The sequence below is a fragment of the Lepidochelys olivacea genome (assembly GCF_965140295.1).
Source record: "Lepidochelys olivacea isolate rLepOli2 genome assembly, chromosome: 9".
NCBI classification, from domain to species: Eukaryota; Metazoa; Chordata; order Testudines; family Cheloniidae; genus Lepidochelys; species Lepidochelys olivacea.
The window spans coordinates 40,620,644-40,635,152 of NC_140419.1; the positions used below are offsets into that span (position 1 = coordinate 40,620,644).

The window sequence follows — 14,509 nt, forward strand, 5'->3', positions numbered from 1 at the left end:
GAATAGAAAACACTTTCAAAGAAATCAAATGAGCTTTTTAGATTTTATTTTTGAAAATAATTTATTTTCTTAATTCTTTTCTTATTGTTGAATCTCATCTAATAGAAACCTGTTACTGTTGAAGCATGTTCGTGTAAAATGAGCTGATGAATATCCAACTGTCCCTAGCTGATAATCACAAGGGGTTAATTATATAAATATCTACAGGTCTTCCGTTTGTTGCAATCCTTTTGTTGTGCTACTCTTTCTTTACACAAATCTCTTCTGTAAAATCTCCTTAGCAGAGAGGTTCATGGGTAATGCTGACTGATTAATGGGAGCAAATAAGTTATTCAAATTTCACCTCTATTTTCTTCCCTGTATGGTCAGTGAGCAGCTTATGATTTCCTCTGATCTGTTTCAGAAATATTTGCTGAATATTTCTGGCAAATACTTCTCAGTCTGTAGATTTCTGTGAGTAATTCACTGCATGTAGTCTGTAGTCAAGCTGACCAACAGGTTAATTTTTATTGGAGATGGGTCACATGGTATATTTCTATCCTCTAATAGGATGAGCATAGCTATTAAAATCATGTTCCAGGGATGAATAGACAGGAATATATATACTAAATTCATTTTTCAGAGCATTACTCAATACACAATTGGCTGGCAAGTATATTCATTTTCTGGAGGAGTCACTGAAAGTATACACAAGAAGGGTGCAAACAGTCTAATCAAATCCATCTAACAATATTAATCATCGCAGAAGTGTTTCTTTGTTTCAGTAACTGTTCTGTGTCTATTCCCTTTCTGCCTGCACATTTAACATCCAGTTATTGGCTGCATATGCCAACCTTATTTAATCCAAACATTACTGCTCTGAAAAGAATTTTAACTGACTTTTGAGGCAAAGCATCAGCCCACTATTCATGACTGCAAAAAACCCAACAACTAATAGCTCTACAGCCTCTTCATAACATTTGTAACAACTGTAAAATTGATTTTTTGTTGCTTTTTAAAAAATTTCCCTTTGGTTTTCCCTTCACTAAATTTACATTTTTGCACTTACCTAACATGCCACTTTGCTTCTAGAACTGTGAAATGAATATACCTGCCCCTCCACTGACAACAGATAATGTATGAAGGCAATTGTTAAGAGAGGCTAGAAGAAAAATATCTCTATATGGAAAAGAGAATCCATATACCCAAACCTGTTAAGTTAATGGACTGTGGACTGAAAAGTGGCATCATATTCGGCAAGTTCAATGGTTTTCCATAATAAAGGATACTGTCATGTACTTATCCTCCACATCAAACTTCAATTAGAATCTTAGCTGCTTGGATTCATACAATCTCTTTGAGCAAGTTTCTGAATCCTGACAGCTGGTGGCAGGCAGTGAAAGGAAAAGCCAGACTGCTTTGCTCTGGACCAGTGCTTATGAGACTGCAATAACAATTCTGTTCCAAATGTTAGCAGCAGAGGGGGTTATTAGGTGGTGCAGTTTGTACCTCCCTCTTAGGAGATGTTTCATTTTTGCTTTGCCCATAACTGGTATCTTGGGGCCATACCACAACCTAGATTTCAACAATACTGCAGCAGCACAATAAGCTGATGTTGTACAAGCTTCACATATATGCAGTCAATGTGGGAAATAAACTTATTTCTGGGTTCATGGACTGTTTCAAAAATTTCCAAATCCAGCTCTTAAAAAATTGCAGGTAGCATGATTACTGTTGCCCTTTCTTCTGACAACCTGTTTTACTGTGATACCAGTGTTGCTCTTCTGCAGTGTCCCCCTCCAATCCTGGAACAGAGGCAATCAAACAGCATGCAGGGCAATCTTTCTTTTTAGGAATCTCAGCCCAACACCAATGCCCAGTTCCCAAAGAGCAACTCTCATCAGAGAGCAAACTCATTCTTTCCACCACTCTCCAAGGACCACCGCCACTACACAGCACTTAGTGTAACATAACTAATACCACAGTATGTCAAGTTCCTCACCTTATATAGTATTACAATTCCTTGCTACAGTACAGAAATAAGCTGACTGAGTTGGAAGTTATGTAAATCAAACAGCATCTAGAACAGCCTCACATTCTGAAGAGGAGAAACTGAAGATGTGGGGCAGGGTAGGCCTGTGTCACCATCTTGATCTCACTAACTGAAAAGGGTAGTGCAGCTTTACATTTCTGAACAGGAATTTGAATAATTATTAGTTATTCCATGCACATTATAAAAAATGTGCAGGATTGTAGCAGCGTAGTCATCTGCTCCTGCCCTGAAGGGCTTGAAATTGGTCCTAGGAGAGGGCTGTGGCTGGGAGCAAGCAGTTCCCAGGCTGATTGGGGGAGGCAGGCTCAGCTGTGGCCATGTCCCAATCAGGGCTCAGCTGGCCCTTACAAGAGGGCAGTGGGTCAGGAGCAGAGTGTCTCCTCTAGCTGTGGAGGGAGATGGGCCTGGCTGCTGGGGAGTATACCAGAGTATGTAAGGTGGAGCAGGACTGGGGGAAGGTCCGAGGAGCTCCGGCCTGGAAACTCCCCAGGCTGCAGGCCTAGTGAAAGGCCAAAAAGGGTACTAGGGTTGCAGAGGGCAGCCCACGGGTAGGAAGAGGCAGCAGGTCCAAACCCCCCTTGCCTGTGATGATTGGCTTATACACTGCAGTCTGCCCCAGTGAGTGGGGGCTCAATGGTGACTGGAAGTAGCCAAAGACTGAGGAGGTGGGGATAGTGGGTGTGGGTTCCCTGGGGAGGGGAGACCCAGAGATGGGGAGGGAGGGTACTGCCAGGGGGAAGCACCCTAGGGAAAGGGGCACTGGGGTCCAGGAGGGACACGAGGGGGCAAGCAGGACACTGGCCTACAGAGGGCACTCTGGAGGCTGGAAGAGCTAATTCCTTGAGACCAGCAGGAGGCGCTGTAAGGGTGAGTCCTGCACCGTTACAAGGATTTTATTGTATACGGTGCTCAGGTAAGTTTTGTATGCAAACTGTATTTCTGCTTTCTCTCAAGGAATATCTGTCCTCTTGAAGTTTATCATTTTTAAATTAGTTACCTTACTCAATACAGGATTAGAGTATGCTCTTTCCTTACTGTTTCATATGTATACTATTTAGGCATTTAGTTTAATTTAAAACTAATTTGCATCCTTGCTCTCATTTTTAATGTATATTCCCTAGTGTTATCTGGAATACCCATCTAACGTGTTTATGGGGTGTTTAGAAGACAACCCTAAGGCTTGTTCCTTATCATTTTGGAAGGAATGATTAGAAAAAATTGAGATGGCTCTAGCTGATGTATGTTTGTCTTATGTAGTAATGATTTACCTTACCAATCCAGAAACTGCATCTTTCAAAACTGAATTCTCCTCTTCTAACAGTACTGCATATTTCTTTGCCACAGTGTGGATGTCCGCTGCATGTTTTGAAAATACTCTGATGCACTACCATCCATGGATGTTCCACTTGTTAAATAAGTAAAGATTATACGATGATATAGCACTGAGAAATTTACTGTAAATATTATCATTGGTCCATATTTATTCTACACACACCTGTTGATTACACTGGATATTTCTCCCCATATCTACCTGATTTTTTTTGCAGGCAATACATGGTTAATATTTTTTTAGTCATTTAGTGATCTACCAAAGAAGTCATTCTCTTTCCCCACCACACATCCAAGCAACCTTTCCACAGAGATTTAATCACATTTTTGCTAATTTAAGTTTCAGTGAAACCGCATTTACTGATGGAAGAAAGTGTTGTCATATTTTTTTTACCAGCTCTAGTAACTACCCAAGTAAGTTGGCTCTAACTTTGATATCAGAGTCGTACAAAAAAGACGTTCTATGATTTTTTTCTGTGATAAAGACATGATTGAATCCAACAACTTTCTGTCATATTTTCAATGATGAGTGACATAGCAAATCTTTTCTAGAGAAGGAGATAAATAAAAATAATGCAGTTGCCTGCTGTCAATTGGGGCAAATATTTTATTACTGAGATTAAGGTTTAATCTGATCTGTGCACTGTTCTCAATTTACAAGTACCAAAAATAGATTTAGTTTCTTGCTTTGTCTAAACTGCCTGCCTTACATGCTATAGGAGAGAAGGTTAATTGTAGTATTGACCTCTTTGCTAGATAGTCTCTTAATCTTCATTCTCCTGATGACATTCAGCCAGACTGATTTGATAACTGTCTTCCAACACAGGGCTCTGTCCCCCCTTTGTTAATCACTCTACCCATCAGAAGGGGTGTGTGTGTGTATATATATATATATATATATATATGCTCTTACTTTGCCATTTAATAAAGAACACTTTACTTCAACCCTAGATCATCTGGAACATGGAGGTCAGAACTTAAGAACTTCAAGGAATTCAAAGATAAATCTCATTTATTCATTCTCAACATTAGAAGAAAAGAAAATCAAGCACAACTCATACCTCCAAAATGGGTCCTCCTTATTATGCCCTAGGTCCCATTACTTCAATGCCAGGCAGCCTTTCTTCCATCAGGGACTGTTCCAGATTGACATATAACTGGTAATCCATATTTTGGAGAGGATCCCCAGCTTGCCCTGCTCATAAGGGAATAGACTATCACACCCTACAAATACAGTAGACCCAAGGACTTCTTTTAATAGTATCTACACCACTGACAAGAGAACGTATGCCTGATTATTTATTTAAATATATTTTTCAGAGTCATTTTTATTGTAACATAATGTAAATGGATTTAAAATCGGGTTGTACAGCAGTTCTGGATTTGCAATACATTCCTGCCTTTTTTCACACCCTAAAAATTCCGACAGTATAATTTCTTTTCTCTCCCTCCTCCCCTCCCCCCCGATATAATGAATTAAAATTACTGTCAAAATGCTGCCTTTGTCGGACAATTTTCTTCCAGCTAGAGGAAGAATAAGAATAGTGATAAGAACATCAAAAAGTTCAGGATTTGGATCAAATAAGGATCTGGACCATTAAATGGTCACTTCTTTTCAACAAACATCATTTCCACAAAGAGGTCTGATAGCAATTTAAGTCCCTTGATACTTGATGATCTCCTTCATTTAGCCCTTTGTAAACTGTTTGTTTGTTTTTTTTTTTTTTTTAGGTTCCCACCCATGGAAAAATGCTGAATCCATTACACTAAGCATAAGTGATTCAAATTTCATGTCACATAGGTTTAAGATGGAGAATGTGGTATTCCAGAACATACAAACAAGTGTTGCTCAAGCTAAATATTGAGCAACTGAAGTGTTTAATATTGAAATTAAACTGAAATATACTGGACAAGTAGTCATGTTTACTGGTAGTTAATAAAAGTAGTTATTGAAGTTCCTTCTGTGTCAAATAACACAGATTAGGTAATTGATAGAAGGCTAAATGATTCCCATGAACTGGTAATTAATATAAAAAAATGACTTTGGGATTACAAACAACACATTGGTTGACTGCTTCTTGGTTTTTTTTTTTTATTTTAATTATACTCAAGGGTAAAATAGTAAATCTAATCTATGATTTCTATTAAATACCCTTTGAACTGCATTTGGACGCAAGAGCTGAGGCACTCCAATGCTCTATGCAAATGATCTCTAATGCAAGAGACCCCTAATCTCCATGCTATGCCTTATGAAAAAAAGGTACATCCCGGATGCTTTCACATGGAGATGTTCATTCTTTACTCAAAGAGCGTCAGCCCTGCTGAGAACACAGGACTGATTTCAGCAAAAGTTGGAAGGTGTGAGGATAAAGTCGGTACTCAGCCACAGGTTTTCCAACAAAAAGGGTGAGATTTTTGGCTGAAGTCTGTGTTGTGAAGTATTTGTTATCCATAATACTCTAGCTTTAACTAGGAGCACTAGGGGATGTTGACTTAGATTGTGGTTGTGTGTCTTTTTGTTGGCACACAGTCTGATCCATAAGCTTAGTCTGTCAGCAAAAGGTAACTGACACTGAGGCCTACTGGAGGTTTACCACTCTGTGTCCTCAGCTCTTGTGAGGCCCGATGTATTCATTACACCTCACACACTACAGTTAATCTGTATCTAAAATGTGTCATGTAAGAGATCATGGGAAAACTAATTGATCATTAATAGTCATGTGTGGGGTGTGTGTGTACAAAGTTATGGATGTGTTAGAATTATCTACCAAAAATGTACTTGGCAAGCAACACATAAACCCAATCTGCCTGAGACAAAGGAATGTGTATTTGTTTCTGACCAGCCTAGCTATCAAAGACAATGAGGGTACATTTACATAAAAGGTGAATAAAGCCATCAACCTAGTGAGTGGGGGAAATAGCATCTTGAGAAGGTCAGAACCTCAAATGCTAAGTAATTTAAAACCAATTGTAGACAATATTATCATATTAAAGTTTATCAAGTAAGTTGTTTTATGAAAACTAATGATACACTGGTAATCATTGTTAAATCTATACATTAACATTATATGAGAAATTATGAATAACCAATGATATGCTTTGTCTGTGACCAAATTTTTCTCCCCAGGCAGGAGTGAAGGTAGCATTATTGAATGTAAAGAACAGCAGCCTCATTTACATACGTATCAGCAGGGGAATGGGATGCCCACAGGAAGGGGAGAACAGCATGAGGTCATCCTGCCTGTTAAAACAGGGCCAATGAATATTGAGCGTGAAGGGCCAAACTCCCATTAATATGTATGTAAGATCTTGACCACTCTGTCTGTTAAGAATCTTTTACATATGCCTCAGACCAAGCTGTGGAATTTGGGCCTGAGGCCTAGTTAACAATGGACAATATATGGCTAAAGAAAGCTGGGATAAGCAGGAGCCAGCCTTGTTTGTTTCAACTATACATAAAATAAGCTGAGACGGCATAACTCCAGGTGGAGAGCAGTAATTGGAAGGCTTATCAGGAGTCATAGGCACATAACTGACTGAGAGGAGTCTTGAAGTCTGCTCACTGGTTCTGGAAAAGATAACAGTACATACTCCTCTAGAGCCAACCTGAGTTCAGGGAGAGACCTAAGATGATAGCATGAGTTATGGCATCCTCCCTCACAGATGCCAACCCCCATTCGCAGAAATGCAGGGGCTAGTTAGACACGATTGTCATTGCTGTGTACTGTTCTTTTTGCTTTAAACCCTCCAGAAATGTACCTGTGGGCCAACCTGCCTGGAAAGGGCTACCGTCATTTCTATGGACATGAAATCAGGATTTAACTTGCACGTTACACAGGTATTATCCCTCAAAATTCTCCTCTTGCATTAGCAAACATGTTAACCTGAGCTATAGGTGGCGCTATGATGTAATCTTTTAGACTATTGGCTTATTGTGCTAATTTAGTCTTGCTGCTCAAAACTATCCAGGGGCTCAGGAACTCCCACCCCATCACTTCTCTCTGTCCATTGGCAGCCTATATAATCTATTGTAATCCATTGTTTAGCAGTGTCTCACTAAGCCTAATAAGTGAAGTGACACTCCTCCAGCACTGCGCGTAATAAACCCGCATGCTTGACTCTACACGGTGTCGAACTTCTCTTCCTTCAGAGAGATATAAGGGGAAACAGAGAGCCATTCTGGTATCTTTCACCTAGGAAGACAAGGGAAATCACGCTTCAGAGTTCGGTGGCAGCTCCTGACTAGGCAGAAGTCAGCCATGGCAGGAAAGAAGAAATCTATCTTGAACCAAGACTGTAGCCTGTTCGGTTAAATTCTAGCCACTAGAAAGTATATTTTACGTTCGTATGTTTGTCATTCTTTCTCCCTTGAACTTGAATTCATTTAAAACATCTATTTTTGATTGATAAGCTTGTTTTACTTTTAATCTAAACCAACCGTGTGCTGTGTTTGAACTGAAGTGATTGATGACTCCAGGTAATGGACTAAGCTGTGCTTTTGTCCCTTAAAAAGGGCAGTAAACCTTGTTACTTCTCTGAGTATTCCAGCAGAGGGTTGGACACTTCAAGGTACATTGTTTTGGGGCAAGTCAGGCCTGGGAGTTTGTTGGGGTCAACCTGCAAGTAGTAACCTGCTATAGGCAGGCTTTTGGGGTCAGAGCGCTGAAGCAAGGTTGCACAGCACAGACACAAAGGAACTGAATGTTTGCTAGCTGTTGGTGTCTGGGTTGTGATGCAGAGCATTTAAGGCATCCAAAGTTAGAGGGCAGGTAGTGACACACATTCTTACATTAACATAGCATCCTGAAGTTAGCTGGCAGTGTGGTCAAGCAATCTCAAACAGGCAAAGTGTTTGATACTGCTGACAACTTTTCATTGTCACAGCAAAATGCCCACTGAATATTAAAAAAAAAATCTGTCACGTGGAGAATTCCCGCATTGGACTGTCTGTCTTATGATATTATGTAATGCTCCCTTTAGTATTTCATAAAGACACTAAACCCACCCAGCAATTCAAATTCAACTTTTCCATACTGTGCAGATTTCCTGTCACCCATGCGGAAAGCAGTTCAAAGTGTCTGTTCTACCATAACTATGAATGCCCAGAAAACGTAAGTGCTATACCCCTCAAACCACTCCCCCAAAGGCCTATGCCTTGTTAGACATTTAGATAAATAAAACAAGACAAGCTAAAATTAGCCAGTTAAGCATTGGATAACAATCCCCACCTCCTACAATTTTGTCCTTAATAAGCCTGAATTTTTCAGTCTAGGATTACTCAGAATAATGTTCTTGAACAGTTGGCGATTCAGTCATTTACACTGTATATTTCTATTATATTAAGGATAAAAGTGTTTGGACCACAATTTGTATATTGCATACTTCCTTCTCTTGGAAGTATAAAAATGAATCAGAGGTCACAAATTTTTTCCCTTTCCTCTTGAACAAGTAGACTGTAGAATGAAGAAATTAAATCTTCTGTTTACATTCATTACACAATGAGGAAGCGTCTTGCTATTCAGTTTTAGAATTAAGGCATGCTTGTGGATAACGAATATGCCCCTATCTGCAAAACAAACAGAAGGAGCCTTTTTCACTTTCATATTGGCATATTTGAACAGAATGGAAAAATTATTACCCTGGTTAAATATAACATGTGCAGTCCTAACAACAACATGGTCTTAACAGGTCACAGAAATACAACGTAGCTCAAGTTTTCAAACTAGATTCTTTTCTTTTAAATGCCAACTGAGTGGCATGATTTTTAGGTTAGGAAAAGATATAAGGCTTCAACCCCCCCCCCATGGGATGCTTCATATCCTGAACCACCTCAAAGTTTTCACCGATTTAACAAAATCCTAGCAATGCATGGTCCTTTTCTGTCCTTAGTGTTGTCCTGATTATCCTGGTAATGTCTGCTCCATTACTTCTACGTACTTTATAAATGATATCATTAGTACTGATATGGCAATTTCCTGCAATAAACTTAATTCAATGAGATTTTTCAAGGATAAGAATCTTTGGAGTCCATTTATTAAATGCAAAGGTTATGTAACACTGAAAGCCCCAAGAAGTGTTATAAATTTCAGAGGACTATACTGAACAATGGGTCAAACAAGAAGGGACTTTGGGACATTCTCAAGTGATTTGCTTGAGGAATCTCCAGGCAGAGGTGAATGCAAATTCCCACCTCCAGTTATGCGAGACCCAGCCTTGAAAGCTACATCCCGAGGAGGGGACCATTGTCTGCTGAATAGCTTCTTCCTGGATTCTGAAGATCAAAGGCCCAAGATGTATTCAAGGGGGTGCTTATTCTGAGCTAGAGCTGTTATTAACTTGTAACTGCAGAAAATCCCCTTAGTGGGGTTTAAAGGACTGACTCCTGCCAGAGCCTTTATTGGAGTTGAGGTAATCTCTGGTAAGCTTATTAGCATGTGTTTACATTTCTTCATTGTTTTCAATTTTTTTTTCTGGAACACTTTCACCTTCAGAATAAATGTGCTTGCTTAGAAAGTGCTGTGTAGTAACTGCTAGCAATTATGTTGTTCATAGCTTCAAAGATTAAACAAAAGTACAGATGCTGGCCTGTGGGAATATCACAATGTAGGCAGGGAACTGTGCAGTCTGGAAAGAAGTCAGTAAGGAGGGAGAGAGACATGTCTCCACCCAAGAGAGGTGACAACTGGGATTCTAAAAGTGGGTGCTCGTCGTGGACCATGGAGGGGAATACAACTGCCCTGAAGTGTGACACACTTTAACAGAAATCATTATAATGATGTGAGGCTCTGAAATTTCATCTTACCCAGTCACTTAAATGCAATTCTGGCTAAATGTTTTAGAGACAATCAACATCAGTATATTTCAGGAAAGGGGGAAAAAAAGCCAAGTTGTGACTACACTGGATTTATGATGTTTAGGAAAAAACAATTGATGCTGCACAGTATATAAGGTTATTACTAGAATTGGTAAAATCTGAAAGAAAAAAACACTTTTTATGGTTAATGAATACCAAGTTTTTGATTAAACTCAAATAACTTGTTGTTGATTTATTTGTGGAGCTAAGAAGGCAAAAGTATCGTACAAAATGAATATGCATTTTAGAACACCAGTTCTCTTCAGTGCTTCAAAGACACACACACACATATTCCTATCCTTAGTTTATATATCCATCATTTGGAAGCCCTATTCAGGACACAACTTAAGTATGTATTTAACTTTAAGTTTCAAATAAACACATACTTAAGTTGTGGCCTGAATAGCAGGCACTTAAGTTCTTTCCTGTATCAGGTATCCTATATTTTATATACTGACCCTGGGCCTGATTCACCACATTTCATTGAAGCCTATGCAATTATTCACACTAGTGCAAGTGGGAATCTTAAAACAGACTTCTTTCCTTTGAAAGTTTCCACTGGATTTTTCTGTGGGAGGGGATGATCTTGGTCCATGGGAGCTGGACTATAATTTTCAAATCACACATGAGGGTGAAGTCCACCTGCTTTTCCAATAACCCAGTATTTTTCCTCTTGTTTGATTTTACTATTCTGGGAATATTTTCTAATGTGGAACACATTCAGTAAAACGGTCTTGACCGGAGAAGGATTTACCACTGGCCAAAGAAGTAGTTGACCAATACTAATTATTGCTGTCACTAATACTAGTACTTTGATTAAAATACCAGTCTGTATGTTTCTCCCACGGTGCAGACAATAGTATTTGTCAGAACTGTCAGTTCATTTGTCAAATAGTATTTATGGGTTAAAATAACTTAGTTTGATTACTTTCGGATGTTAAATTATAGCCTGGTCAGTTATACAGTTTAAAAAAAAAATAAAAACAAAACTGTGGTCCTATTTATTCACACATTGTCAAGAGCTATACTAAAATTGTTATCCTATCAAATACAGTCTCTCTATTTGAACTGCAGAGCATTTCAACAGCCTGCAAATGAATTATTGATGTATGTGGCAAAATTATCTCTCAGTACAAAGCTAAAAAAGATAATTCAATTTCCCACCCTTTGAAATGTAGCATGGCAGTCTTTAATGTGGATTCTCCTTTAAAAATCTATTTCTTTAGGGGTGGGGGAGAAGAAGAATTCTACCTGTCATTCATATATACTTGCACAGTTTGCTAAACACAACAGAATATCTCCATGGTCCCTCCTCGATGTTACTCTCTGAATGAAAAGAGTGCTCAATATTGTGAAATGAAGGTGTGCTCTGCTTATTAATTAATCTTGATAACATTATTTTTTAAATCCAATTGAACCACGTCTCCCACTGCATTTGGGAGGGGGGAGAAATGACCCTTAGTAAATGCTGCAGGTTTTGATTTTCTGTCTCTGTTTTAAAAGGCTGTTTAGCCTTTCAGCATTTTAAAAATTATATTCCAGATGATGGACTACATCATGATTTATTTGTTAAAACAACTTTCCCGTCAAATGCCTTAAGGTTTAAATTCTGGAGAGCACTATGGTATATGGTATTATCCTATTGCTTATGTATGATCTGTATGAGACACAAGATCTTAAGACTCACAGCGAAAGCTTTTCTGAAACATAACATCTGAACAGATTATTGGCACTTAAATAATAGTAATGTAGAGTAAAGAAAACAACTCCAGAATTAGAGCCTCTAAATAGTCCCTATTCCTCCTGTCTAACTCTAATCTAAAAAGTATTTGGCTTAGATCACACAAGACTTTACATTTAACCAATATTTCTGAAACATGCCATTTTCCCCTGGATATTTTATTTTATCATCTCTTAAAAAAAACATTTTATGGTCAGAAATATGTTGAAAAGGAATGCTGAGAATAATTTATTCATGTAAACTATACTGAAAAATGTACTAGGCTCTTATATTCTCTTATTATTAATGCATATACTAAACTTGATGTACAAGCAAAATGGAACAGCAGTTTGGGCTTAGAGTAAAACATCTCTGAAGGTAACTGGAATGAGCCTTTATCTACATATTTATTCTCATTTAATAGTGAGCAAATATGGAATTCCACTTTATTTCATTCATAGGCTATATAATTCATCTTTGAAACCAGCTGGCATTTAAAACACTTTCCATGATGCATGGGATCTGTCTTCTACTCAGCTGATATCTCTAGGGATTCTTCCTGTAGACACCATTATTAAGGGATTTATGATAACATTATTTTTCACTCTTTAGAGGCTTCAGTAAAATATATAGTCTACAAATTGGTTTTTGGTGGTAAACTAAATAAATACTTATTTAAGTAGCTTTCAGAAACATGTATTATTCACCCCATAGGCTGGGAGAGACTCTTTCAAGTCTACTATATAATAGTTACTTAGAATATATAATGTGAATATTAAAACTGTAGATTGCCCTCATGCAAACTAGCCCCTCGCATATTATGCAAGTGGTGAGTTTTGCAGACAGATGTCTATGGGATGATCTGGGCTAATGATACAACTTTTAAATCCTGATGCCAGGCCATAAGTAACCAATAAACAGGCTATAGTGACCAGTACTTTGTTTTGGGGAGAGGGTTTGTTTGTTTGTTAAATAAGCACTAATTTTCTTTTTATTAATAACACATCCTTTTAGTTGCTGAGAGTTTGTAGGCAAGACAGACAAATGATGCTACGTTCTCCAAATTCTCCTGACTTCACAGAGAGTATGCTTATCAACGGAATATCTTATCTGGTCCTCATCCCACTCTGCTCTACAGATAACCAAAGTCTTATCTGTACAACATGGTCACTCCTAAAGAAAGAATACTAATGCTATGATTTATTTAAGGAGTCTGTGTAGGTTATTAGCCATATGTTAAACAAAGAGATTACTCAGATAACATTATATATTTTCAAAAAGAAAAGGAGTACTTGTGGCACCTTAGAGACTAACCAATTTATTTGAGCATGAGCTTTCGTGAGCTACAGCTCACTTCATCGGATGCATACCGTGGAAACTGCAGCAGACTTTATATATACACAGAGAATTCCCACAGTATTCTTGTCAGCAAGTTAAGGAAGTATGGGCTGGATGAATGCACTACAAGGTGGGTAGAAAGCTGGCTAGATTGTCGGGCTCAACGGGTAGTGATCAATGGCTCCATGTCTAGTTGGCAGCCGGTATCAAGTGGAGTACCCCAAGGGTCGGTCCTGGGGCCAGTTTTGTTCAATATCTTCATAAATGATCTGGAGGATGGTGTGGATTGCACTCTCAGCAAATTTGCGGATGATACTAAACTGGGAGGAATGGTAGATACGCTAGAGGGGAGAGATAGGATACAGAAGGACCTAGACAAATTGGAGGATTGGGCCAAAAGAAATCTGATGAGGTTCAATAAGGATAAGTGCAGGGTCCTGCACTTAGGACGGAAGAACCCAATGCACAGCTACAGACTAGGGACCAAATGGCTAGGCAGCAGTTCTGCGGAAAAGGACCTAGGGGTGACAGTGGATGAGAAGCTGGATATGAGTCAGCAGTGTGCCCTTGTTGCCAAGAAGGCCAATGGCATTTTGGCATTATAAGAAGGGGCATAGCGAGCAGATCGAGGGATGTGATCGTTCCCCTCTATTCGACATTGGTGAGGCCTCATCTGGAGTACTGTGTCCAGTTTTGGGCCCCACACTTCAAGAAGGATGTGGATAAATTGGAGAGAGTCCAGCGAAGGGCAACAAAAATGATTAGGGGACTGGAACACATGAGTTATGAGGAGAGGCTGAGGGAGCTGGGCTTGTTTAGCCTGCAGAAGAGAAGAATGAGGGGGGATTTGATAGCTGCTTTCAACTACCTGAAAGGGGGTTCCAAAGAGGATGGCTCTAGACTGTTCTCAATGGTAGCAGATGACAGAACAAGGAGTAATGGTCTCAAGTTGCAGTGGGGGAGGTTTAGATTGGATATTAGGAAAAACTTTTTCACTAAGAGGGTGGTGAAACACTGGAATGCGTTACCTAGGGAGGTGGTAGAATCTCCTTCCTTAGAAGTTTTTAAGGTCAGGCTTGACAAAGCCCTGGCTGGGATGATTTAACTGGGAATTGGTCCTGCTTTGAGCAGGGGGTTGGACTAGATGACCTTCTGGGGTCCCTTCCAACCCTGATATTCTATGATTCTATGAATATGAAACAATACCTCCTCCCACCCCACTGTCCTGCTGGTAATA

At 39.1% G+C, this 14,509-nt stretch overlaps 1 protein-coding gene across 2 annotated transcripts in view; it reads right to left on the bottom strand.

The window, feature by feature from the left end:
- CLSTN2 (calsyntenin 2) overlaps positions 1-14,509 on the bottom strand; it is a 693,894-nt gene that overhangs the window by 65,702 nt on the left and 613,683 nt on the right. The window lies entirely within an intron of this gene.